Here is a 24,105-nt window from a genome sequence, read left to right on the forward strand (position 1 = left end):
CAATGATTCTGCCCAGCACAGGCTGGACAAGGCCCTGCTGAATCTCACCAGAGCACACCCGGGTGACGCAGTGATGACGCTCCTGCGTGTGGCCCCGTCCTGTGACAGGTATGGGGCCCACCTGCCCGGAGGGCTCAGGCCTCCCCAGCCCATCACCCTGTACTGCCTGGCCCAGGTGTCTGAGCAACAGAGAGTTCCAGGGCCCTCTGGCTGCTGCCTTTCCCAGCCCTGGCACGTCAGCCCCCGAGCCTGCTGCCATGCTCCCTTGCCGTCCCTCAGGGGCCTGTCCCCACAGGGCTGGGCTGCCTGGCTGCTGCTGGCCAGGCTCAGTGGGCAGAGGCAGGGCCGGTGGTCAGCCCGGGCCCCTAGGGATGCCCAGGCCACGGTGCTGTGTCTGAGACCCCCCTGAGACAGAGCTCTAACCCCTCAGAGCTGCCATCTCCATGTGGAAGACCATCATGTGCTCGTCCAGGACTGCGGAGCCAGTGCTGCTGATCCTCCTGGATGTGCTGGGCAGCTGGCCAGAGCGCAGCACGTGCACCTCCGATGGGGACAAAACGGGTGTCTTTGGCCTGGCTGTGAGTTTCTGCAAGTGGCCTTTGCTGGCCACAAGGCCGCCTCTCCAGCAGCTCTCCATCCTCCTTCCCCCACTGCATCTCCCTGCCTCAGGCTCTGGCCTGAAACCTGGCCCAGGGGCAGCCTCAGGCCCACCAGGCCCTGTGCTCCCCAAGGTCTCTCTGAGCCTCTCCCTGCCCTGCTCGGGCCCTGCCCCAGGGACACCTGGGCACTGAGCGCTGTCTCGGGGGCCTTTGTCCCTTGCAGGCAACTGTGGTGATGTGGAAGATGCTCCAGGAGCCCCATGTGCCACGTGTAGTGACGTCGTATTTTCCCCAGCTATTTGTGCATCTGCTCTTCCAAGTGTTCTTCAGCACAGAAGAGATGCCACAGGAGGTCGATGCCTTCTGGAAGGAATGCCTGCAAGAGCATGGCCTTGCCACCAGCCCCAACAGGTGCTCCATGCCAGTCCTCCTGTCCCTGCCACGTGGCCTGCCAAGGAGCCAGTGCTGCCAGGGTGACCTGGCCTTTGCTGTGCACACAGGTTTGCAGTGCAGAGCCTGAAGTCCCTGCTCTGCCGAAAGCAGTACAAGGAGGTGGTGGTGTCAGTGGAAGGCAAGCGTGGCTGGGACACGCTGCTCTGTGCTGACAGCCGCCACTATGCCGTGGGTCTGCTGGCCAGGTGAGACTCCCCTTCTCCCCATTGCTCCCGGCATTTGTGCCCTTTGCCCGGGCTGTCCCACACAGTCCCCGTGGCCCTGGGTCACAGGGCCTTGTGACCGAGGGACGGCCCAAGCAGACTGGAAAAGGCTGGGAGGGGAGAGAGCACAGGAGGAGACACCTCCTAAAGGGCCCAGGTCTCCTTGCAGGATGGTGGTGAAAGACCAGCAGGCTCTGCGAGCCTGTCCTTGGAGAGATTTGCTCAGGTTCCTGGTCCCTTTTTCACCCTCCTAGGGAGATGCGCCATGCTTGTCTTGGGTTGGGTTCCAGTATTGCACTCCACCTGCTCTGGCTGCTCAGCACACAGGAGCCACACTGGGATCTGCCCGCCCTGGCGTTCCTTGTGGAGGTGAGCCGGGTGTGCAGCGCTGCCTGGCTGAGCTGCCTCCCAGCTCTCTGCCCTCTGGGAGCCGCAGCCGCCTGGGACGCTGCCCGCGCCCTGTGCTGCTGCTGCTGCTGCTGCTGCTGCTGCTGCTGCTGCTGCTGCTGCCTGGGCCCAGCCCTGTGCGGCTCCGGGCTCCTGCCGGCCGGCTCCCCCATCACTGGCCTGTGCCTTTCAGCTCCTCGAGTGCCTGGATGCCAGTGAATGTGGTGCCAGTGTTGTGAAGGTCTCTTCAAGGTACCTGCAGAGCGAGTGCAGGGAGAGGCGTCGCCTGGCGCTCAGGGCCCTGCTGGAGCTCATTGATGATCCCTCAATGGTGAGAAGGGGGCGGTGGCTGAAGCTGCGCTGGGAACGCAGTCACTTGGCCTGGCCTGGCCTTGGGGCGCTGGGGCAGCTGCTCCCAGCTCTCCTGCCTCCCGCTTCAGCTGCCCGCGTGCTTCGGGACAGGCCTTTGGCCTCTGGGCCCTGCAGCAGCAGGATGGCCTTTCACAGGCTTGTGTTCCGCACAGGCCGAAAGAATGTGGAGCCTGACCCAATGCCTCATGGACCTACTGTGTGACAATGATGCAGAGATAGCTGGCATGACCCTCATCACACTCAGCTTTCTATTCCTGCACAAATCACACATTCTGATGTCAACCCCCATTGCCCTGCAGCTGGCTGAGGCGCTCCTGCCACTTTTTGACCACGTAAGGCTCTGTGCCCCCAGCCACAGCCGCTGGCTGCTGCCTGGAAACTGTGTGCCCTGTGCATTTCCAGCCCTGTGCCTAGGGGGGCCTGCAGGAGCCAATGCTGAGGTATTTTTTCCTTTTTTTTTCCTACAGGATAATAGCCAGGTCCAGCTGCTCTCCATCAAACTCTTCCGAGACATGATGGAGTATTTGGAAGAGAGAGAAAACCCTTTGGAAAGCCCTGTGCAACAGAGCTTGCTTCCACTCTTCTTCCACTGCCATGATGAGAATCAGCGTGTGGCAGAGGTGAGGACTCGTGGGCTGCTGCTGTCCCTCTGGTAGGGGGCTCGGCTGCCTCCTGCCCTGCGCCTGCTGGATCGCAGCCTCCTGCAGGCCATGGCACGGGGACGCGGGTGCCGTGCCCTGGGCTGTGGGGCCATCTCGGCATCCCTGCTGCTCTCCAGGCTTCTCGGGAAGCGCTGCTTTGTGCGGTCAAGTTGATGAAGAGGAGGGATCTCAAGAAGCTGGTGAAGGAGCAGAAACTGTGCAAGTTCAGCGAGTGCCTGGTAAGGAGGGCCTGCAAGGCCCAGCCTTAGGCTGGAGAAGGCCCCTGAGGGCGGCGCTCAGTGTGCGGGCCGGGCAGCTGTGCCCCTGCCCGCTGCGGCAGCCAGAGGCCGCGCGGGCTCCTCTCCAGGCTCCCGTGGGCCCGAGCCGGGTGCCCGTGGAACCCCGGCCCGGCGGGGCTGTGGTGGCTCCCCGGGCAGCAGCCGGCCCGCTGCCCCCTCCCCTCGGGAGCCCTTGGCCGGCGGCTGCTGGCCGCGCCTCAGGGTTGTGCGGGCAGGGGAGGCCGGGGCTGGGCACAGGCAGCGCCCGGCCCAGGGGCTGAGCCCGCGCCAAGCCTTCCCTCCTGCCGCTCTCTGCAGCTGGCAGAGGACAGGAGCCGAGCGGCCGAGCACCTGCGCCGGGCCATGAGCTACCTGCAGAGCCCACAGGAGCCCCTGCGAGAGGCGGCCATCAGCTTCATGGGTGAGCCACGAGCCCGCGCTCCCTCCCCGGCCCGGCCCGCCACAGCTCGGCCCCGGCCCCGCCTGCTGCCCCGGCAGCGCCAGCCGGGCCCGGCGCCGTGGAGCCCCGCCTGGGCTGGGCATTGCTGCTGCCGCCCTCTGGCAGCCGTGCCCTGGGGCGGCAGCGTGCGCCAAGGGCCGGGCTGAGCCCTGCCGGGCCAGCAGCCCGTGTGGCCACAGCGCCGGCAGCGCCGCCGGCAGGGAGCTGTGCCGCTGCCGCCGTGACAGGCTCTGTGTTCACAGGCATGGCCGGGCGGCGCCTGAGGGGGCAGCAGCGAGAGCTGCAGCTGATCTGCACTGGTGAGTGAGGGCAGCGGGCTGGCAGCGGGGGCTGCCGGGGGGGAGCTGCAAGCCCTGCCCCGGCTGCGGAGGGCTCTGCTCCCGTGGCCAGAGCACACTGAGCTTTCAGGGCCACGGGGGCCATTGCTGGCCCGCAGCTTCGGCCTGATCGCCTTGCTCCCTGCTCCCTCCTGGCCATGGCAAGAGCCGCCTGGCATGGCCCTTGCTGGGGGCTCTCCTCGGCTCCCCGCACATCCGGCTCTGACCGTGGCTCTGTTGCTCTCTCTTGCAGCCCTTGAAGACAAAACAAATGACATCAGCCTCGCCGTCGGAAGCCTGGCAATTCAAACCCTCTGCATCCTCAAGTCAGGAGAGCGGGCTCCCATCTCCAGCTTCCAGTGGCTCCGAAATCACCTGCACAGGGCATGGAACAGACGGCCTCGTGTGTCACTGCTCGGCTGCCTGCCCTGCCGCAGCTCCGTGGAGAGCTGATCCCAGAAGCTCTTTTTGCTGTGACCACTTGAGTCAGGAGGAATTTTCTTTTACTTCAAGAATGTTCTTTTCTTTTTTTTTTTTTTTTTTCATTTACCATGTAAATATAGACTGTGTTCTAATACACAGACTGCCAGGATCTTTCTTTTGCTGCCCAGGGTGCGCAGGGCCTAGGGGAAGAGGGGATAAAGGGTGCTTGTGCTCAACCAGCTGCCCAGGCGTGCAGTGGGCAAGGGGAAATGGCCAGAAGGCCCTTGGCCTTTGGTGGTTCTGCTGAAGCCTTTGTGCTGCCCACAGAGCGGCTGGGCAGGGGCCGGAGCTGCGGGGATCCCTGCCAGAGCGCTGCCTGGAGATGGCCACAAGCCCTGTGCCAGGCAGGAAGCGCCATCCGTGCCCTCCTGCCCGTCTGCTGCTGGCTGCCTTGCTGAGGGCTCCCGGGTGCCTCTGCATGGGGCTGCTCTGGAGCTGCTGTGGGGCTGCGGCGCTGCTGCCGGGCAGCTTGGCCGCGCTGGGGCAGGGCCTGAGGGGCTGGGGCGCTGGCAAGCCCTGAGCAATGGGGCTGTCAGAGGCCACAAGCAGCCCCCTGGCAGCCGCCTTCTTCCTGCCAGAGCTGACTTGCCAGACACATCCTGGGCACTCTGGAACTAACAGTTTAATGAAAGGTGGAATCTGTTGCTCTTAAGAGCAAAGATTCATAGCTGGAATAAAGAGTGTTCAGCCCAGCTGTTTCTACTGTGAGGCCGTATTTCATCCCCCCTGAAAGTCCTTCATGTTTGCACAGAAAACTGTCCCTGCACAGCCCAATAAATTCCATCACTTCAGCTGGCCAAACAACCACTGTGGTCAAGTGGGGTCTGAGCAGCTTCCAGGATCCCAAGCAGCTTCAGAAGCTTCATTTTACACCTCCTCTTCTCCCAGTGAATACCCACCACCACCATAACTGTGGACCCATAGCTATGGATCACTGGCCTGGCCAGCACAGGGCTAATGTTTGCATCAGCCAGGAGGAGCTGCTCTGCCTGGCTGTCTGTCTCAGCCTCAGCCCTGAGACCCCAAATGCCTCCATTCTGGCCCAATCCTTCCTGGTGCTGAGCATAAGAACTCATGCAGACAAGAGCAGGGAGGGAATCTCACCAGCCGTTTATCACCTCAGCAACAAGACCTTGGTACCAGGCTGTTATCTGTAGCAGAAAGCAGCAGCAGGAAGGAGACACCAGATCACCAGCCCCAGGCCATGGCCCTGGTGCTGTCCTTACCAGTGATCAGTGTCTGCAGCTCTCCAGGAGCTCAGGGAGCAGGGATGCTCCTCACCATCTCATCTTACCCATGCACCCAAAGCCACGGCCAGCTGTGTGCTCCTGCCCACCAGCACATGCCAAGGCACAGCGTGGGATTCTTGGGGAGGTGTCCTCTGCAGGGCCAGGAGTTGGACTTGGTGATCCTTGGGGGTCCTTTCCAGCCCAGGATATTTTGTGATTCTAAGGCTTTGGCCAGCCCAGGTTTCAGCCACCTCCCTGATCCAGGTGTGATTGACCCCAAACCAGATCTTGCCTCTGTCTACCCTCCAGTGCAAGGAACATGTTGCATCTACCCCAGCCCCCCTGCTTGTGTCTGATGGATCATGCTGACCTTTTCAACATATTTCTTGGAGTATTAAAAAACATTACCTGACAAACAATAAAAAACAAAAAACAAAAAACAAACAAACAAAAAAAACAACAAAAAACAAAAAACCAAAAAAACAAAAAAACAAAAAAACAAAACAAACCCAACAAACAAAAAAAAAAACCAAACCAAACCAAAAAAAAAACAACAAACCAAAACAAAAAAAAAAAAAAAACCAAACAAAAAAAAACAACAGACCAGCCTGAACAAAATCAATTTGGTTAATGATGGCCTTTTTTTCCAGTTTATCCTGCACCAAACTCCATAGATGGTAACTCTGAACATTTCCCAGACCTTCACAGTAGAGCTTGGAACTGTCTCTCTGATTTCTTGGTTGTTTCATGACACGTGCATTTCTCCTATATAATCCCAGTGTTTTGCTTAGAAGCCATATTATAACTGGGACTCAATCTTCTTCATTTGAACATCTAGGACAGATTCACACATCATTTCACCATTAACTAGGATAGACTCAGCCTTGCAGATCTTTCAGGTTTCAAGCCTGGCTGTGTTGTTTCAGTTCTTTGCTGCTGCTTGTGTTTTGTGAAAAAAAAAAAAAAAAAATTAAATAACCAGACTTTGGGACTTTCTGTTGCGGCTTGAAGGAGAACACAGGTTGTTTCATCGCTGTTGTGAGACATGTGTTACCCAGCTCATTAATTCACAACAGTTCTTGTTTTCTCTGCCTTTTTTCACGCTGATGTGATACATTTGTGAAGTCCAGGGTTGTACTGCAAGTGATTAATGCTGCAGTAAAGTCTGATAAACTGAGATTCCAACAAAAAAGTGTGAAAAATGTAACCTCTAACGTTCTGAAAGCTCACATATAACAAAACCCATAAATCACCCCAGAAGCAGTCATTATGGTGAGTTACTAACTAGATTATGCAGCTGCATTTGTCATCATTTCCCATTACGTAGAGAATAAACCTGTCAGGCTGATTTATGGCAGAGGGCTCCACAAGATGGGAACTGGCACCTGTACTGCTCTGTGGAAAACGATGAGAAATGCTGTGTCTGCTCAAGTGCTGAATGGAAAAGGAAGGAGGAGAGATAACTGTTATTTGAAGGCACCGATTCAGGGACAAAGACTTCAGAGAGGAGTCATGCTTACACCCATGGGATGGCAGGAAGAGTATCCACCAACCTGTCCCAACAGCAGCAGCAGCATCAGAATGCGTTCTCCACAGGTGGAGGGAAGAGAGGAGAGAGGAGGTCTTTTGAGGGGACCAAAGTCAGTCATGGAGAAATCCTAGAATCCTGGAATGCTTCGGGTCACAAGGAATCTGAAAAACCATCTTGTTCTAACCCCTGATGTGGGCCGTGACAAACTGAACAGCTGAATGCCTGGCTACTCAGGGGATACTCAAGGTTTTGGATTCCATGCCTGTGCATCTCCCGTGGAGCAGCTGGGTCTGCTGGGAGCAGATGGCATCCACCTGAGCTCAGAGCAGGCCAAAAGATGGGCAGATGTGGGACTGAGCAGGGCGAGGGACATCCCTGCACAGCAGCGCTCTGACAAGAGCAGCAGTGGCCTCCTCTCAGTGCCCTTCCCCGAGCAGCAGCCGCTGAACACCATGGTGGCTACACAGATGCTTTTGGCTCTGCAATCCCTTTGTGCTCAAAGGCCACGCTGGGCATTTCAGCTGGGCTGGAAGGTCTGGCTGGGCAGGGAACAGGCAAGAGGCACTGCTGGTGTGAGCTCCATGTGCTCACTGGGGACACAAGGAAGATTCTGTTCATCCAAAGAAAAGAAAAACACAAGCAGCCAGTCCCTGCTAACACAGCAGTGCGACTCTGTCCAGAGCAGCTCAAATTCTCTGCCAGAACCATCCCCCTGCACCTTCTTGATCTGAAGGGGACTAGAAGTGGTTTCACTGCAGTTCTTTATTTCTGCTGTCTGATAATGGGACGGTTTCACAGAAGTCTTGGATGGATTGGATCAGGGAATAGTCAAGCAAGAAAAACTGAGCAACCATCACCCAACCCCACTGACAGAAGAACAAGTCCCATTAGGAAAAGCACCTCAGGTGTTTTCATAGTTGATAATATGTATCCTACTCAACATTATGGATTATAATCTTTTCCATTTGGAACCTTATCAGTGGGGACTTCTGCCTGCTTTGTGAAGGGAGCCCCTGGGGCCCATTCCCTCCCAGAGGGGCTGCACTTGCTGCCTGCCGGGGCTTTCATTGCTGGGCCCACTGGGAGCCCCTGAGCTGGGCCGGGCACCAAGGGCAGGGCTGTCCCGGCTGTGATGCCTCTGGCCCCTGTGACACCAGGGGCAGCGTGTCACAATGGGGGCAGCTGGAAAAGGCCCCCGCAGGTAACGCTGGCCCAGCACAGCCTGGGCAAGCGGTGAGTGCGCACGTGGCGGAGCTGGGCCGGGCCAGGGCCGGGCCACAAGCGCCGCACCCGGGCCTGCATTGTCCCCCTGCACCCAGGGCCAGCCCCTGGGGCCGGCGCCTTGGCCGGGGCACGGGGCTGCTGCTGCTGGCCCACTGGCACAGGCCCTGCTGCCTGCCAGCTGCCCGGGGCCCTCTGCTTCTGCCCTCACATCCCTGCGCCTCCGGGCCTCACTTCAGCCCCCACAAGCTCCCTTGGGAGCCCCAGTGAAAGCCTTGTCTCTCTCCTCCTGCAGACCATGGCGCACAGAGCAGTCCTGGCTGTGCTTGTGCTGCTCCTCTTCCTGTTCCCACTTTCCGTGGTGGAGATTTCACGGGGATGGGCAGCAGCGTGCAGAGGAGATGAAACCGGCCCCCCCAGAGCCAGCTGAGCCCGGCTGGGGACCCTGGCTCCTGGCTGCCTTGCGCTACCTGCACCAGCTCTGGCAAATTGCTCAGCCGCTGCTCCTGCCTTTGGGCTGGTGGCTCAGGTGCAGAAGGGCAGCCACGAGGCAGAGAGCAGCGGCCCAGAGAGCTGAGGAAAAGGCCAGAAGGAGGAAGGTGGAAAGCGAGCGGAGAAGGCGGCTCCTTAGGAAGAGATTCAAAGACATGGAGCAAATGCGCCGGGCCACGAAAGAAATAGAAAAGCAAATGGCCAGGCTGATTGGAATGAATAGGGATACAAACAGGGTCCTGAAGGTAGGCAGGGCAGGCTTTTGGAGGAGCACAGGCAGTGGCTGTGTGAAGAAAAGCTTCCTGCTGGAGATGCTCTCTGGGCCGGCCAAGGCGAGCCGCACATCTTTGTGAGCAGCCGGCGCACAGAGCTGCGCTTGCTGCCCAGCACAGCCCTGCGCCGGGGCACAGGCTCCGGGCTCCTGACACACCCTGCCCCTCTGCCCTCTCTCTCCTCACGGGATCTGTAGTAACTGCATCTATTTTAACCCTTTTCCATACAGAGCCTTTGCATCTGCTCGGAGGAAAGCACCATCTGAAGGAATCAGGCTAATGATTGGAGATTGATTCAAATTCTTAAATAGTTTTGAAATATTTAAAATATCTTATTTAAAAATAGTTGTCTTTAGAAACATTTACCAAACTTTTTATTTCTATAATGTAGATTAATAGTCTTGTAAAAGATCATAAATATTTTAATAATAAGTAGGAATTAAATAAATGCACTTTTCCTTATATTACATAGAACTTATAATTCATCAAAATTACCAAGAATTATTACAGTTAACCAAAACTGAAGTATACTTTATTTCTGTTTAAAACAGCAAATGTTGCTTAATCTCCATGGTCCAACAATTATTTGGTGTCTTGTTTAATATTCATATATACAGTACATAGACTGTTGCTACGAATGCCTAATAATCACAATTGGTTAATTTAAATTACACTCTCTGCCCTCCTGTCTCGGGAGGGTGACTTCCCTCAGGCAGCTGCAGTCCCTGTCAAGATGCAATAAAGGCAATGCCTGAACAAACGCTGTGTCTGTGAGTGTCCATGTTGGACTCAGGTGTCAGCTGTGGGGAATTCCTGACACAGAGGCACCACAGCAGCCCTTGGCCATGCAGAGGCTCCTTTCCTCCCCTGCAGCAGCTGCTCCTTTGGTGCTGTGATCCAGCCTCTGCTCTGCGCGATGCCAAATGCAAGAAAACCAGGAGTGCCACCACTCAGACTGTCACTTAGGTCCCGGCAGAGCTCAGGAGCCACCACGGCTGTGTAGGTGTGGAACCTGCAGTGGGCCATGACAGCAGGGGCAGCAGGGACAGCAGGGACAGCAGGGACAGGGGGACACAGCACAGCAATCACAGCCCGGCTGCCCTGGGACAGGCCCGGCAGGCGGACAGGACACGGGGCAGGCAGGAGTCCCCATCCTCTCTGTGCCCTCCTGAGCACAGGGACATAAGGGACAGGGGCAATGGGGACACAGCCGGCCCCTCTCCTCTGGGAATATCCCACCTGCCCAGGGGCCCTGACAGAACGCAGGGGCTGAGGCTCTGCAAGGGGAACCCAAGGCTGAGCAGGAGGACCTCCAAGTTACATCTGCCCACATTCTGCATGCAAACTGCTGCGTGGAGGAGAAAACCAGAGGGGCCTTGCCACAGCAGATCCCATCTGAGGGAAGTTGTTCTCTATTCCTGCACACGGGTGCCCCATGCAACATGGAGCACATGAATGCACTTTGACACCAGATTCTCACCCCTGCTCGAGCGCTCTGGCACAGCAGGAGCGGCCATTCCCTAATAACACACGGGTTTGCGACTCTTGTGCAAAGCAACACAAATTGTCTCTCTCCTCCTGCTGACCATGGTGTCCAAATCAGTCCCTGCCCTGCTCATGCTTCTCCTCTTCCACTTCCCACGGCCCGTGGTGATCAGTTGGGATGAGGATGCAGAGCTGGGCAAAGAGGGCCTGGAGCAGGCTACCCCAGAGCCACCCGAGCCTGCCTGGGGACCCCTGCTCTGGGCAGCCGTGCAGCAGGGGCCCTACTGGGCTGCTGCTGAGCTGCTCTTCCTGCCTTTCTTCCTCTGCCTCAGGCCCAGAAGGGCGGCCATGAAGCAGAGAGCAGCGGCCCGGAGAGCTGAAGAAAAGGCCAGAAGGCGCAGGATGGAAATGGAGCAGAGAAGGCTTCACTTCAAGAGGACATGCAAAGACTTGAAGGAGCTGTGGAGGACCATGAAGATGATCAAGAAGAAAATGGCCAGGCTGATTTGAATGAACAGCAAGGTGAGCTGGTTCCTGCTGTGCAGCTGAACTCATTGTGTTCAAGTCAGATTTCCTCTGCATGGATGTCACTGTAGTCAGATGAGAAATTGGCCCCTTAATTTGAATGCAGTGGTGCATAGAGCTGTAGTCTAATGTTTTAATGTAGCTGACCCGTGCCCTGATAGCAAGGGGTGTTTAACAAATCTGGTATTGCCAGAAGGCTTTTGTTACTCTGAGACTGTGCTCTGCACATGGAGCAGCAGAAGAATTAAGGCCAAATCCTCCCTCGGGAACTGGAGGATATCACACGTGGGTAAGGAGCTTTTGTAAGGGAGAATTGACTGTTCTTCTCTTCCACCAGGTGACCCTGTGCTCCAACACGGTGATGGAGTTCTACCAGAGAATGCTGGTGCACCTGGAGTAATAAAGCCTCTGATCAGCCTTATCATAAAGCAGAGCAATAGGGCTCAGGAGCTCAGTCCCAGAGTAGGGACCGCGTGCCCGAAGCTCGCTCGCTCATGCCAACGCCGTGGGGCTGCCATCCAGCGAGCATGGTGATTATCAGCTCTATAGTGATTGCAAGCTCTGAGGATTTCAGCTTTGCTTGCTAGGTAGTGGTGCCCCAGGCTTGAGGCTGCAGCAGACAGAGAGAGAGGAGAAGGAGAAGGCGCAGGCTGTTCCACGAAGATGGCTTTATTTGGGGAGGTCCGTGAAGGGTCTCTGCTCTTCTTCTTTCTCCCCTAATGGGGTACAGTATGCTTCTTTTATAGGGTTGGAAAGGATCCAAGCTTGACCAAAGGTAAGGGGTTAACATGACATTGCCTTATAGTGTTACAGAGATAGGTTAAGGGTGGAGGACAGGGAAACAGGAATTTTCTTTTGCTGTTTCAGCATTCCTATTGTTCATATTCTCCATGTTGCTTTTCCCAAACTTATGGGGTTTACTACACTGGGGAGAACTGGGACCCCACTGGGGGCAACTGGAAGTGAGTGGGACCATGCTGAGAGGGACTGGGATCATATGGGGAGGGACTGGGACTAGAGCAGGGGCAACTGGGTCCAACTGGGACCATCCTGGGAGTGTCTGTAACCATAGGGGAGTGATGGAAGCACACTGGGAACAGCTGGGCCCATGCTGGGAGCAACTGGGATCACACTGGGGGCACTGGCATCAGACTGGGAGTGACTGGGAGCAACTGGGATTAGACTGCAAGGGACTGGGATCATACTGGGAGTGGCTACACTCATAGTGGGATTAGAGTGGGTGTGATTGGACCCTGATTAGGGGTTACTGGGAACTACTGGGCCCATGCTGGGAGACAACTGGGGACGTAATTAGAGCAACTGGGAGACAACTGGGGGCACATGAAAAGTGCTGAGGTGACTGGAGTGCCTGGCAATGACTGCCAGAATGTTCAGGGCAACTGGGATATACTGGGAGGGTCTGAGACCATACGGTTGTGGGACTGGGAGCAGACTAAGACCAGACTGCGAATGTGCTGGGGGAACTGGGAACACACTGGGGGCAAGTGGGAATGACTGCGGCCCTGCTGAGAGAGACTGGGATCATACTGGGAGCGCCTAGGACTATGCTAGGGACAACTGGTAGAACTGGGAACACACTGGATGAAAGTGGGAGGAACTGGGAGCAACTGGGACCATGCTGGGAGAAAATTGCATCATCATAAGGAAGGACTGGGAGAGACTGACCTCCTCTGGGAGTGACTGGGATCATGCAGGGAGGCAGGGGAAGTGACCAGGATTATACTGGGAGTGCACAGGCCCATACTGGGAGTGACCAGGCTCATAGTGGGAGTGCCCAGGAAACTGGAAGCACATGGGGGATCAACTGGGCTCATACTGGGAGCAGCCACTGCCGGCTTCGGGACCCCCAGATATCCCCCCGAGGGCCATCTGCGGCTCAGCTTTGGAGCCCTGCCAGCTGCAAACATCCTCCCCAAAAAACCCCAAACTCAGGCACCCCCCGGGATATTTGAGCCGCGCTCCCCCAGCCCCGGCACCTGCAAAATGGGGGGCGATGCTCCCGGGGCTGCGGCGACTCCAGGGAGCGCCCGGGCCACGAGATTCTCCCTCTCCTCTTGTGCTGCGGCCGCTCGGCCTCTTCCTCCTTCCCTCCTCCTCCTCCTCCCGCGTTCACAAAGGCCGAACTGTGAGGGGAAAGGGGGCGGGGAAAGGGCGGGAACCGTGAGGGGAAAGGGGCGGGCTCAGGCCAAGGGCGGCAACTGCGAGGGGACACTCTGGGAGGCGGCACCCTGCAAACAGAACTGCAACGGACTGAACGTGAACGAGAAAGAAACCAGTAAGTCTGAGAGTTTTATTTGCTATCAAATACATCCCACACACCCAGCCCCACACAATCCCCATCCCACCACTCTAATTGAGATCCCACTTCTCCCAATCTTCTCCCAGCCCCATCTCAGCCTGGTGTCTGACGAAATCGAATTTGGTATGGCACTGAGTTCTTTTGAGGTGGGTTTGAGCCCTTTTGGGATAAGATTGAGCTGTTTTCACTGGGATTTGAGTGGTTTTGAGGGGACAGATCCATCCCTCTTGGCTTCTGGAGTGGAAACACATGGAGAAGAGAAAAAAATTAACGTGAAATTAAAAGTAGAAGTAGCCAGGTGTGTTCCTAACATGGATCACAGGGAATGTGAGTGACCAGGGCTGTGCCCAAAGTGCCTCCTCCAGTGGGGGATGGAGCTGGAGCAGCGCACGAAGCTCTTCCCGCACTCGGGGCACTCGCAGGGCTTCCCTTACCGGTGCCTCCGTTGGTGTTGGGTCAAGTGAGAGCTGCAGGAGAAGCTCTTCCCACACTGGGGACACTCATAGGGCCTCTCCCCGGTGTGGATGCGCCGGTGGGTGACGAGGGTGGAGTTGTACTTGAATCCCTTCCTGCAGTCTGGGCATTGGAAGGGCCTCTCCTCTGTGTGAATCCGATAGTGCAGGAGGAGATGGGAGCTGGTCAGAAACCTCTTCCTGCATTTATCACACTCGTAGGGCCTCTCCCCTGTGTGGATGCGCCGATGGGTGATGAGGGTGGAGTTGTGCTTGAATCCCTTCCCACAGTCGGGGCATTGGAAGGGCCTCTCCTCTGTGTGACTCTGATAGTGCAGGAGAAGATGGGACCTGGTCTGAAAGCTCTTCCCACACTTGGAACACTCATAGGGCCTCTCCCCTGTGTGGCTCCTCTGGTGCTTGATCAGGCTGGAGCTCCTGCTGAAGCTCTTCCCACACTCCCCACACTCATAGGGCCTCTCTCCAGTGTGGATCCTCTGGTGGCTGATCAGGCTGGAGCTCGCGCTGAAGCTCTTCCTACATTCCCAACACTCATAGGGCTTCTCCCCCATGTGGGACCTCTGGTGCACGATCAGGCTGGAGCTCTGGCTGAAGCTCTTCCCACACTCCCCACACTCATAGGGCTTTTCCCCAGTGTGGATCCTCTGGTGCACAATCAGGTGGGAGTTCCACGTGAAGCTTTTCCCACACTCCATGCATGTGTGGGGCTTCTCCCCATCATGGAGCTGCTCATGGAGCACCAGCTCTGAGCTCTGGCTCCATCTCCGGCCGCCTTCCCGGCCCAGGCTGGCTCTTTCCCCCTCACATCCCCGCCATCTGCGTTTGCAGTCCCTCCTCGTATGGCATCTCCGGGGCTTTTCCTCCCCGTTGGCTTCCTGCGCCGTGGAGCCGCTCAAAACAGCCTCTGCCACCAGGTTCTGCCGCGGGCATTTGTCCTCCCTGCTCTCCATGATCAGCTCCTGCTCTGGGGGAGGAAGGACAAGGACAGCATGGGATTTGCCTCCGTGCCACAGGCAAGGGCATCGAGATCCCCCCAGGCCGTCTCTGGGGACGCACTGCCCCCTCTTGGCTCTCCCCATTTCGGGATGCCGGGGCTGTTTGGGCTCCCGGGCTCCCTTCTCCCCTCATTCTCTGCTCTGGGCTGCAGCGGCACCAAGGAGTCCCCCCAGCCCCTCTCCAGGCTCTTGAGGCTCCCGCCAATGGCGGCGCTCCCCCCTCTCTGGGCTCCCCACTTTGGCCTCCTGGGGGACACAGGGCTCTGCTCCTCCAGGCTGCCTCTGCCGGCAGCCGCCACTGCCACCCCCCGATGTCCCCCCGAGGGGCCTTTTCCGCTCAGCCTTGGACTTCTTCATTCTCCAAACATCCCCCCAAAAACCCAACCCAGGAACCCCCCGGGATATCCGGGCCGGGCTCCCCCTGCCAGCTCACCTGAGCCATGGGGGGGGGGCGATGATCCCACAGGTGGGGGCTGCGAATTCAGGCAGGGATCGAGACCACGTGGCTCCCTCAGCTCAGCCTTGATCCGCCTTTGTCCCTCCTCTTCCTCTTCCTCCCGCTCCTCCTCTGTCCTATCTCCACCTCCCTCTCCTCCTCCCCCCTCACCCCGCCTCCTTCACTGCTCTTTCTCCTCCTCTTCCTCCTCTTCCATCCCCCCTCCTCCTCTGTCTTATCCCCACCTCCTGCTCCTCTTCCATCCCGCCCCTTCCATTCCTTCTCCTCCTCCTCCCCCCTCTACCCGTCTCCTCCTCTCCCTCCATCCCTGCCCTTCCCTCCCTCCTCCTCCTCCCCCAGCAGCAGCCACACCCTCGGTGTCCCGTTCCCGCAGCCCTCGCAGCCCGCGGCAGCAGCGGCGATGGAGCCGGGACAGGTCGGCATGGGCAGCGCGGGGCTCTCGGCTGCTCCCAGCCGCTGCGGGCGGGGGGAACCCGGCCCGAGCCAAAGGAGAGGCAAACTGGGCAAACTGGGGGCAGATCACAAAGCTAAGGATGCAGCAGAAAATGGAGCTGAAAGAGTTATGTTAATATTAACTCCAAACGAGGAAATACTGGAAATTCCAAAGTTTAGGGAAGCCGAGAAAAAAGAATTAAACAAGATAGGAAATGAACAAGATAAATCAGGGAAATAGAAACTTCTATATGGAAGACAATTACTTAATAAAATGTGCTTACTAGGAAAATACTAGAAGACGTGCATCAGAAACCCCACTGGCGTACTCAAGCTTTGTGTGATCATTTTTTAAGGAATTTTGGGTGCACTGGGATTTTTGGTGTAGCAAAGCAAGTAACTGAAAGATGCTTAATTTGCCAAAGGATAAATAAAAAGGTGATGAGAAAAACAACATTAGGAGGTCATGAGTTAGCTCGTCGACCATTTCAAAATATCCAAGCAGAAGTTTAGATTTGTTAGGTTCTGGATTTATTTGGAAAAAAACCCATTTAATCTAGAAGAAAGAGAATATGCCATATGTTAGACAGGAGATTTTAGGAGAATAAAAATCTTTGAAGTATCAGAAACACCCGAGGAAAAAAACAAGAAAATAAAAAGGGGAAATGAAAGGGAGGGGAACAAGAGGAAAAGTCAGAAAGAGAGTGGGATCCTCTGCAGCTCTTGCCCCCTCCGTTCGCGGCCGAGGCGCCTGTCCCGGGTCCCGGCTCGCTGCCCGCCTCAGCTCCGCCTGCCCCGGTTTCCATCCCAGGTGCGGGCTCACTGCCCAGGGCAGCTCCACCTGCCCCGGCGCTGGCGGTGAATTTGTGTGCCCTGGCCCCACTGCCCGGCCCGCGGCCGCTCTGCCGGCCATGCTGGGGAAGATGGGGTTGCTCTGTCCTGCCGCGTGGGCCGAGGTCACCGCGCCGACCGCACCGAGGGCGGGTCCCAGCCATCCCATCCCCGGCTGCCCTGCCCATGCCAGCTGCGCTGGGCACCGCCGCTGCTGCCGGGGTCTCCCACCTGCCTTTGCTCTGCCGGGAGCTGCCGGATCAGCCGCCATAAGCCATGTGGGGGCTGCCCACGCTCCGGCTCGGCCTCCACGGGAAGATCCCCCTCTGGCGATTCCGGCAGCAGACCCTGCCCACACTCCGACCGAGCCTCGGCGGGATATCCTCCCCTGACCCCTCCTGCTCTGAGTTACGTCCCCTTGGTAACCACAGCTCCTGCTGTTCAGGGAAAATCCCTCTCTCTACAGGAAGCACCTTATCGAAACACTAGGAGCTCAGTTAAAAGGCAGCCCTCTCCAAATTCTTTCTCAAAACACGGGAAAAAGGCTACAGAAGGTAAAAAAGTGAAAGAGTTAGATGAAGGGATTGCTCTATTGCCGTTAAGAGAGGTTCCCATGGCAGGGATGCGCTGCCCCGCCCCGCGGGAGCCACCGGCGCCCCTGCCGGCCGTGCCCGGAACTGCACCCAAGGGGAAAGCGCCGCAGCCGAAAGGCCGGGACCGGCTCCGGGCTCTGTTTGTTGTCACTGCCGGAGCTGTTTATACACACTACTATTATTATATTATACACACTAGTAAAGAACTGTTATTCCTAATCCCATATCTTTGCCTGAGAGCCCCTTGATTTCACTATCCTAAAAATTAAGAGGGAGGGGGTTTGCATTCTCCATTCCAAGAGAGGCTTTTTCTGCCTTCCCAAGCAGACACCTGTCTTGTAAAGCAAGACAAGCACCCACAGGCACTGAGGGGGGCTGCAGGAGGGGCAGAAGAAGGCCCTGCAGCACTTGGGCACAAAGGCCCAGCAGGTGAATGCAAGAAGGGAGCAGCAAAAGGCCAAGCTGAAGGCAAAGGCCAGGGCAGAGCTCCTACAGCCCCTGAGGGATCAGCCCCAGGGCCCAAGGGGGCCCCAGCACCCAGGGCACGGGCTCGGCCACAAGCACCCGGCAGAGGCATTGCCCTCCTCGGCAGGGGACAGCCCACCCAAACAGCCCCTGGCAAGGAATCAGGGCTCCAGCTGCAGGGCACAAGGACACTGCAAGCAGAGACAGCAGCACCCTCAGGACCAGCAAGTCCACCCCGTGATGGACATGGATTGGCAGGGCTGTCACAGCTCCCATCACACCAGGGACCCTCCACACTGGAGCCCTTGAGAACATTCAGGTGGGTCTGCATTGAGAGGAGGCATTTCCTGATGGACACAGGGGCCTCTCAATCTGCTCTGAATCTTAGACCTAAAGGGGAAAATAATAAAGGAATATTTTAATTTTTAAGGGAATGAGTGGGAAAGATGAGCAGGTATGATTTGTTCAACCACTATTAGAAGCTGTGGGGGATAGGTTTGAAATAAATGAATCTCTTTTTCTTCCTCCTGTGATTGTAATTAACTAGGAAGGAGTTTGAGAGCTGGATTTTAATACTGTAAAAAGGGATACAGAGGCTAGTTCTGTTGTACCTCTGTGTCAAAAGTCTGACAAGGCCTATGCTGAAGTGAACCCAGAAGTGTGGGCAGCCCCAGGGAAATACAGAAAATTAGATATGGAGCCTCTACAAATTAAAGCAACCAGGACAAGCAATACCCTGTTCCAAGAGAGGGAAGGAAGGGCTCACAGCCTGGTACTGAGTCCCTGTTAAAGGCAGGGCTTTTGGAGCCAAGGATGTCTCCCTACAACACTCCTATCTTGCCAGTCAACAAACCGGATGGATGGACACAAGGAGGAAACACAGAATTTTCAAGTGTTAAAATTAAGATTAACTGAGGCGAGTGGCCTGGGCCTTCCAGACAGGGAAAAAGAATTTGAATTATAGGTGGACGTTAAACAGGGTCTTGCCAAAGGAATTCTTGTGCTAAAATGTTTAACCCAGTGGCCAGAGAGCAGCCTCATTGTCTGCAGAATTGTGCAGCCACAGCTTCCGTGGGAGCAGAGGCCTGAAAACTGATGACAACAGAAGGATCTCCTAGAGTTCAAGTCTGGCATCAAGTTAAAGCTTTGACAACCAAAAGAGCCTCTAAATGGATGAGCAGGGCTCGGTTATTACAGTATGAAACTTGTTCAGTGGCACAGGAGGATTCAGAACTGAGGACAGGGCAAGGGTTTAACCCAGCCTCCTGTTTGAACAGCCTGGAGAGGGGCTGGCAAGGAACCCAGGACTGCACTCAAGGGACAGAGCTCCCGAGCCAGGCTGGGAGAGATTGATGGGACATTCCCTGGCCTGAGGGAGACAATGTGTTTGTGGATGGCTCTGCAAGGGCAGCAGAAGGGAAAAGAGCTACAAGACAGGCTGTTATTAAGGAGGGGGAATCAGACAAAGCGCAGGTCACCGGCCCATGCTCAGCTCAACCCGTGGAGCTGTGGGTGCTTGTAAGAGCCTGGCACTGAAATGCCCTGGGCAGGAAGGCTTCAATATCTTCTGGTGACACCATGGCACCTAACAGGGGGCAAAAGCAATTCTGACTGCTTCAGCAATCACTGGATCACTTATTAACCTATTTCTAAAACAAATAATTCAAAGATAATGGATTGTGGAAGCAATAGATTCAGATGGGGAACTCATTTTACAGGAAAGACCCTTCAGGGGGTTATGGCAGCTTTAGGAATACAATGGGACCTCCATAACCCCTGGCAAGCCCAGAGCTCGGGTTGGGTAGAAAGAATGAATGGGGAAATAAAGAAACACCTTTGGAAGCCGGAGATGGAAACCAAGATGCCATGGGTACAGCTTTTGCCATTGGCTTTGGCAAGAAAAAGAGCCAGACCCAAGGCAGATATTCAATTATCTCCCTTGGAATTCATGTCTGGAATTCCTTACCTGGGCAATTCTCCACCTAGTGCAGGGTGGAAATAAGGGATGTAAATTTAAGGCAGGCTGTAGCCAGAATCCTGTCTCCTGTGGAATCTCTCCCCCAGGAAGCTGGGCTGGCACAGAGCCTGCCCTGGGACTTTGCTGTTGCCAACACCCAGCCAGGACATCGGCTCCTGCCTAAGGAGTGCAAAGCAGCACCACTGGTGGCCAAGGGGCCCACGCCAAGTGTCCCTGAGGCCAGAAACAGCCGCCAGCACAGCTGAGCACGGGGGGACCCCTCAGCCTGGCCTCAGGGGCTCTGAAGCCCCGGAGATTTGCACTTCCCGCCTGCAGCAGGACCATGGGAGCCGCCCCCGAGCCTGCCCTGAAGGCAACGCAGCAGCAGCCAGGGCTCCACAGCGGGCCAAGCCCCTGGGCCTGCCCACAGATCCTCTGCTCAAACCCTCGGGAATCCTGGCCACCCTCCTCTGGCACCTCCAGCCACTGCGGCCAAGCCTCGCTGCCACTGCTGCAGCTCCAGCGCTGGCTGGGCCTGCACTGCCACAGCTGCTGGGGAGCACCGCGGCACAATTCCACTCTGGGGCTCACTCACACCCACACTCTGGGCTGACTGCGACTGCATTGCTGCAAAATGTACCCATTCTGCTTCTTTTAAATCTTATTTCTCTGCTCGGAAAGGTTTCTCTACTCAAAGGTTTGCCTTTGGGAAAGAAATTTTAAAGGTTTTATTTAAGGGGTTCCCAGTCTGTTCGGATGTTAAACTCGTCTCCACCACTCAATGGAGACGAGTTTAACATCCGAACAGACTGGGAATAGCCCAAAAGACACCCACAGAGATAACGACCAGCAACAAAACATCAACGCCCCGCAGCAAACAGCAACCAACAGCTGCCCCAGACACTGCCCCCGCACAGCTGGAGACACCTGGTCTGGAAAAGGCTGAGAAGGAAATCCAGGAGTGTGGACGGAATTCACATCAGAGGGGAAGAAATCCGAGTCTAATAGGAAACCAAATACTAAAAACTTACACGACTTGGAAGCAATGAACATTAAAGCAGTGGATTTAGATTGGTTCAGACTACGTAAAGTTTAGGAAAAATCAAGTAAACTGACATGTCATGGAATGATTTTTTCTGCACAGACGGGCTATGTGTGGATGAAAGTATTTCTGTTGCACATCCTGGCCAGAACCAAGTAATGCCTTGACTCTCTCACACTAAAGAGATTCTTGGAGAGTTTTTGTTTTCCCTACAGTTTCAGTGATAAGATTACAACATGAGAAACATTTTTTATAATAATCCTACTTTATATTGTCAGGTAGGTTTGGGACAGAAGGGTGAGAATCAATTTTTGGTCTGGGTTTTTCCATGTTCGCCTTTATGTTGCATTTTGTAAAATTGAAGAGCTTTAACCGTGATACTTTTAAATAGTTAATACTTTTTTTAAAAAAAGCAGATTCCCGGGGGCCACATGTGACTCACCAGATGGCTGCCCTGGAAGAGAAGCTTTGGTTCTAGTCAGCCAGGAGAGGAGCTTTAGGAATACAAATGAACCCTGCTGGGCAAAGCCTGGCCAATGTACCTGGGTCTCTTGCCTGGGGCAGGAATTGGGCTGATTCCCCCTGCCCCTCACCCCGAGCTCTGCCTGCTTGCACTGATGGAATTTGCACAGCTCAAGGCAGAGCCCGGGGTGAGGATATCTGACCCTGCAACAGAAACGGGTGAAGCTGCAAAGGGAAACAGCAAATGGAGAATGTTGGGAAAACTTCACTATAAATAAATGGGGGGGAATCATCCCTCTGCCCACTCCAACGTGCGCTGTCACTGTCTGTGTTATATAGGGTGGATTAGAGCACTGAGATGTTCTTGCTACCACAAGTTCCGGGAAATCAGTTGGGAATCCAAGTATTTGATGATTTAATTAGAGAAAAATGGTCAATTGATGCAGCCCTGGCTGGAGAGAGCGGCCAAAAATGGGGAGAAGATGAACGGCCAGCAGAACAAATCCTACAACACCATGGACCAGCCCCTGGGAACCCAAACCAATTCATATCAGGAGCCACAGAACCCATTTCTCATTTCAGTGGCACCATTAGATTACAAGCTGTCCTCGGAATAACCACCCAGACAGCTCCAGCTCCTGACCTTCCTGCTGAGCAATCCACTGAAATGAGGAACACAACATTTCACCATGGGATGGGATCAGATCATCTGTTAGCAGAGAAAAGAGGAGTTTGTGGAAAATCAAATGACTCAAACTGGTCTTGGCAAATAGATGACAAAGCAAAAGTGGTGAAACAGATAACAAAGGAAACAAAAAAGCAGCTCATGTACCAGTCCAAACGTGGAAAGGATGGGAATGGGACATGGTTTTGTGGTTCCCTGGCAGACCATGGGTTAAACGAATGCTGCTTCTGCTCTGATGTGCTACAGCAACTCTCACCTTTTTACCATGCTCCACACCTTGAGAGTGCAGCTCACTCAGCAGCTGAGCGAGGGGCCAGGGGCTTGTAGATAAGGAAGTAACGGGCGAAACCACCAGCTTCAATAAATGTTATTAATTAACATGGACTGCTGCTCACAGAAAGTCCCGCTAAATTGCTGAACGTCGAGAACAAAAAAGACTTAACAGAGCCGTGAATATCGGCTGTTCTACAAAAGTGGGGGTGCACATTAACGAGGACGTGCAGTTGGCAGATCGGGAGGTCTGAACCTTCCAAGTACCTCAGGCAGTGGGCAAAGGGAGAGGGAGATGAGCCGGGAAAATGAGGATAAAAAGGAGGCTGCGAACTACAACAATGGCAGAGAGCGCACGGCAAATGCGCCACGGCCTCTCCCTCTGCTCAGCAATAAAGTCACTTGTACAGGACTCCTCTGTCTCCTCGGGGCACAGAAACCTCCGGCCACGTGAATTTCCCCGCACAGCCGCGGGCACGGGGCAGCCGCCTCTGTCCCAGCCACAGGAACCGGGCCGAGCCAGCGCTGCTCCGGCAGCGGCTCCTGCCGAGGCAGCGGCCGCAAGGAGACCGCGGGCAGCCGCTCCCGCAGCGCCCTCACGGCAGCGGCACCACGGGCCGGACACGGCACAAGGAACCCGCCTGAGCCCCCTGCCGCCCCCGAGGCCCGCAGCGAGCCCCGAGCCCCCGCACAACCCAGCGCGGCTCCCACCTGCGCTGCGGCCGCCTCCCAGCTCCGCCGCCGCCTCACCGGTGGGTCCCGGTCACTCCCAGTATGGTCCAAATCACTCCCGGTAGGATCCCATTTGCCCCCGACACGGTCCCAGCGGCTCCCAGTCATGCCCTGTATGGTTCCTTTCACTCTCAGTCCCTCTCAGTAAGAGCCCAGTGTGGCCCCAGTCACTTCCAGTATGAGCCCGGTCACACCTTACCCGATGCCATTTGCCCCCGCTGTGGTCCCAGTTGCTCCCAGTATAAGTCCAGTCACCTCCAGTTTGATCCCAGTTACTCCCAGACACTCCCAGTACTATGCCAGTGTCCTAGGGTGACGTTATGATGCTTGTATCCCCATTCATGTGTTCTGTTAATGTTGGATATTATGTTCTGTACCTTTAAGACCGGCTCTGAAGAGGGAAAGTTTTGTTTTGGTTTTCTTATCAGCCTGGCGGGACACAGAGACTGCAGCTTTGGCTTTTGCTGCTTTTGCTTTTCGCTTTGCTCTCTCGCTCTTGCTTGCTTCGCTTCTGCTTGCTTTTGCTCATTAGCTAGTTTAGCTAAACTGTCCAATTTCTTCCTGGACTGTTTCTCCTTTCCTTTTTCTGACTATTTCGAACCTGCTCCGGACCGGGACCTGGGAAACTCCAAAATCCTGCACCTTCTGGCCTGCAGCAGCAGCCCCAGCGCCGGAGGGACTGAGAACAGAGTGACCACCCCCAAGAGAGACTTTCTGAATTTGTCATCTTTTTTCAGTGTTGCCATCCGGTATTGTTCATTTTGTGTGCTGGGGGGTGCTGTGCTTGTTAAATAAACAGGTTCTTTCCACTTCTCTCTGAGGAATCCTTCCCGAACCGGTTGGGGGGAGGGACCGTGTGGGTTTGCTTACTGGAGAGGCCCTCATTTGGAAATTCTCCTCCAAATTTGCCCTAAACCACGACAAAATCTTGGCGCCCAACGCTGGGCTCGAGAGAGTGAGTGGAAAAACCCTGTTTTGAGTGTATTTTGGTTGCCATTACTCTCTGTTTGTTTGAAGCAGTTAATAGCCATGCTTTTTGAATTCATGATGAGTGTTGGGGTGAAGGCTTGCATGTGCTTCTGGTCCCTAGGGTTTTTCGAGATTTTAATACCTCTGTGGTCCCTAGGTTTATTTTCCTATCCTGAAATATTTCTAGTATTGTCCCTCATACGTAGTTTTTACAGTAGAGGGGCAGTGACCAGAATAGCTATCCTGCTGGGCTTGATGGCAATGATGTGCAAGAAGTTTATAAACATGTTGGGGTCTGCTCCAGGTATGAATGGTTCTTGGCTATGGTTATTTGTCCAGTTTGTTAGAGGAGGAGCAGCAGGGAATGAGGCTTTTCAGCCTTTGCTTTCCTTCTTCTCCTATGAATCGGTTGCATCAGTAGTAAAGGATGTTCAGTTTCCCCTGAATGTTAAAGAAACCATCTTTCTTGTATTC

General features: G+C 55.4%; 1 protein-coding gene and 1 pseudogene across 1 annotated transcript in view; one reads left to right on the forward strand and one right to left on the reverse strand.

Moving 5' to 3' along the window:
- Positions 1 to 24,105, reverse strand: part of LOC136570728 (uncharacterized) — a 2,607,743-nt pseudogene that overhangs the window by 561,575 nt on the left and 2,022,063 nt on the right.
- Positions 1 to 24,105, forward strand: part of LOC136570729 (uncharacterized) — a 2,347,277-nt gene that overhangs the window by 449,330 nt on the left and 1,873,842 nt on the right.

This window comes from Molothrus aeneus, unplaced genomic scaffold (genome assembly GCF_037042795.1).
Source record: "Molothrus aeneus isolate 106 unplaced genomic scaffold, BPBGC_Maene_1.0 scaffold_36, whole genome shotgun sequence".
Classification (NCBI taxonomy): Eukaryota; Metazoa; Chordata; class Aves; order Passeriformes; family Icteridae; genus Molothrus; species Molothrus aeneus.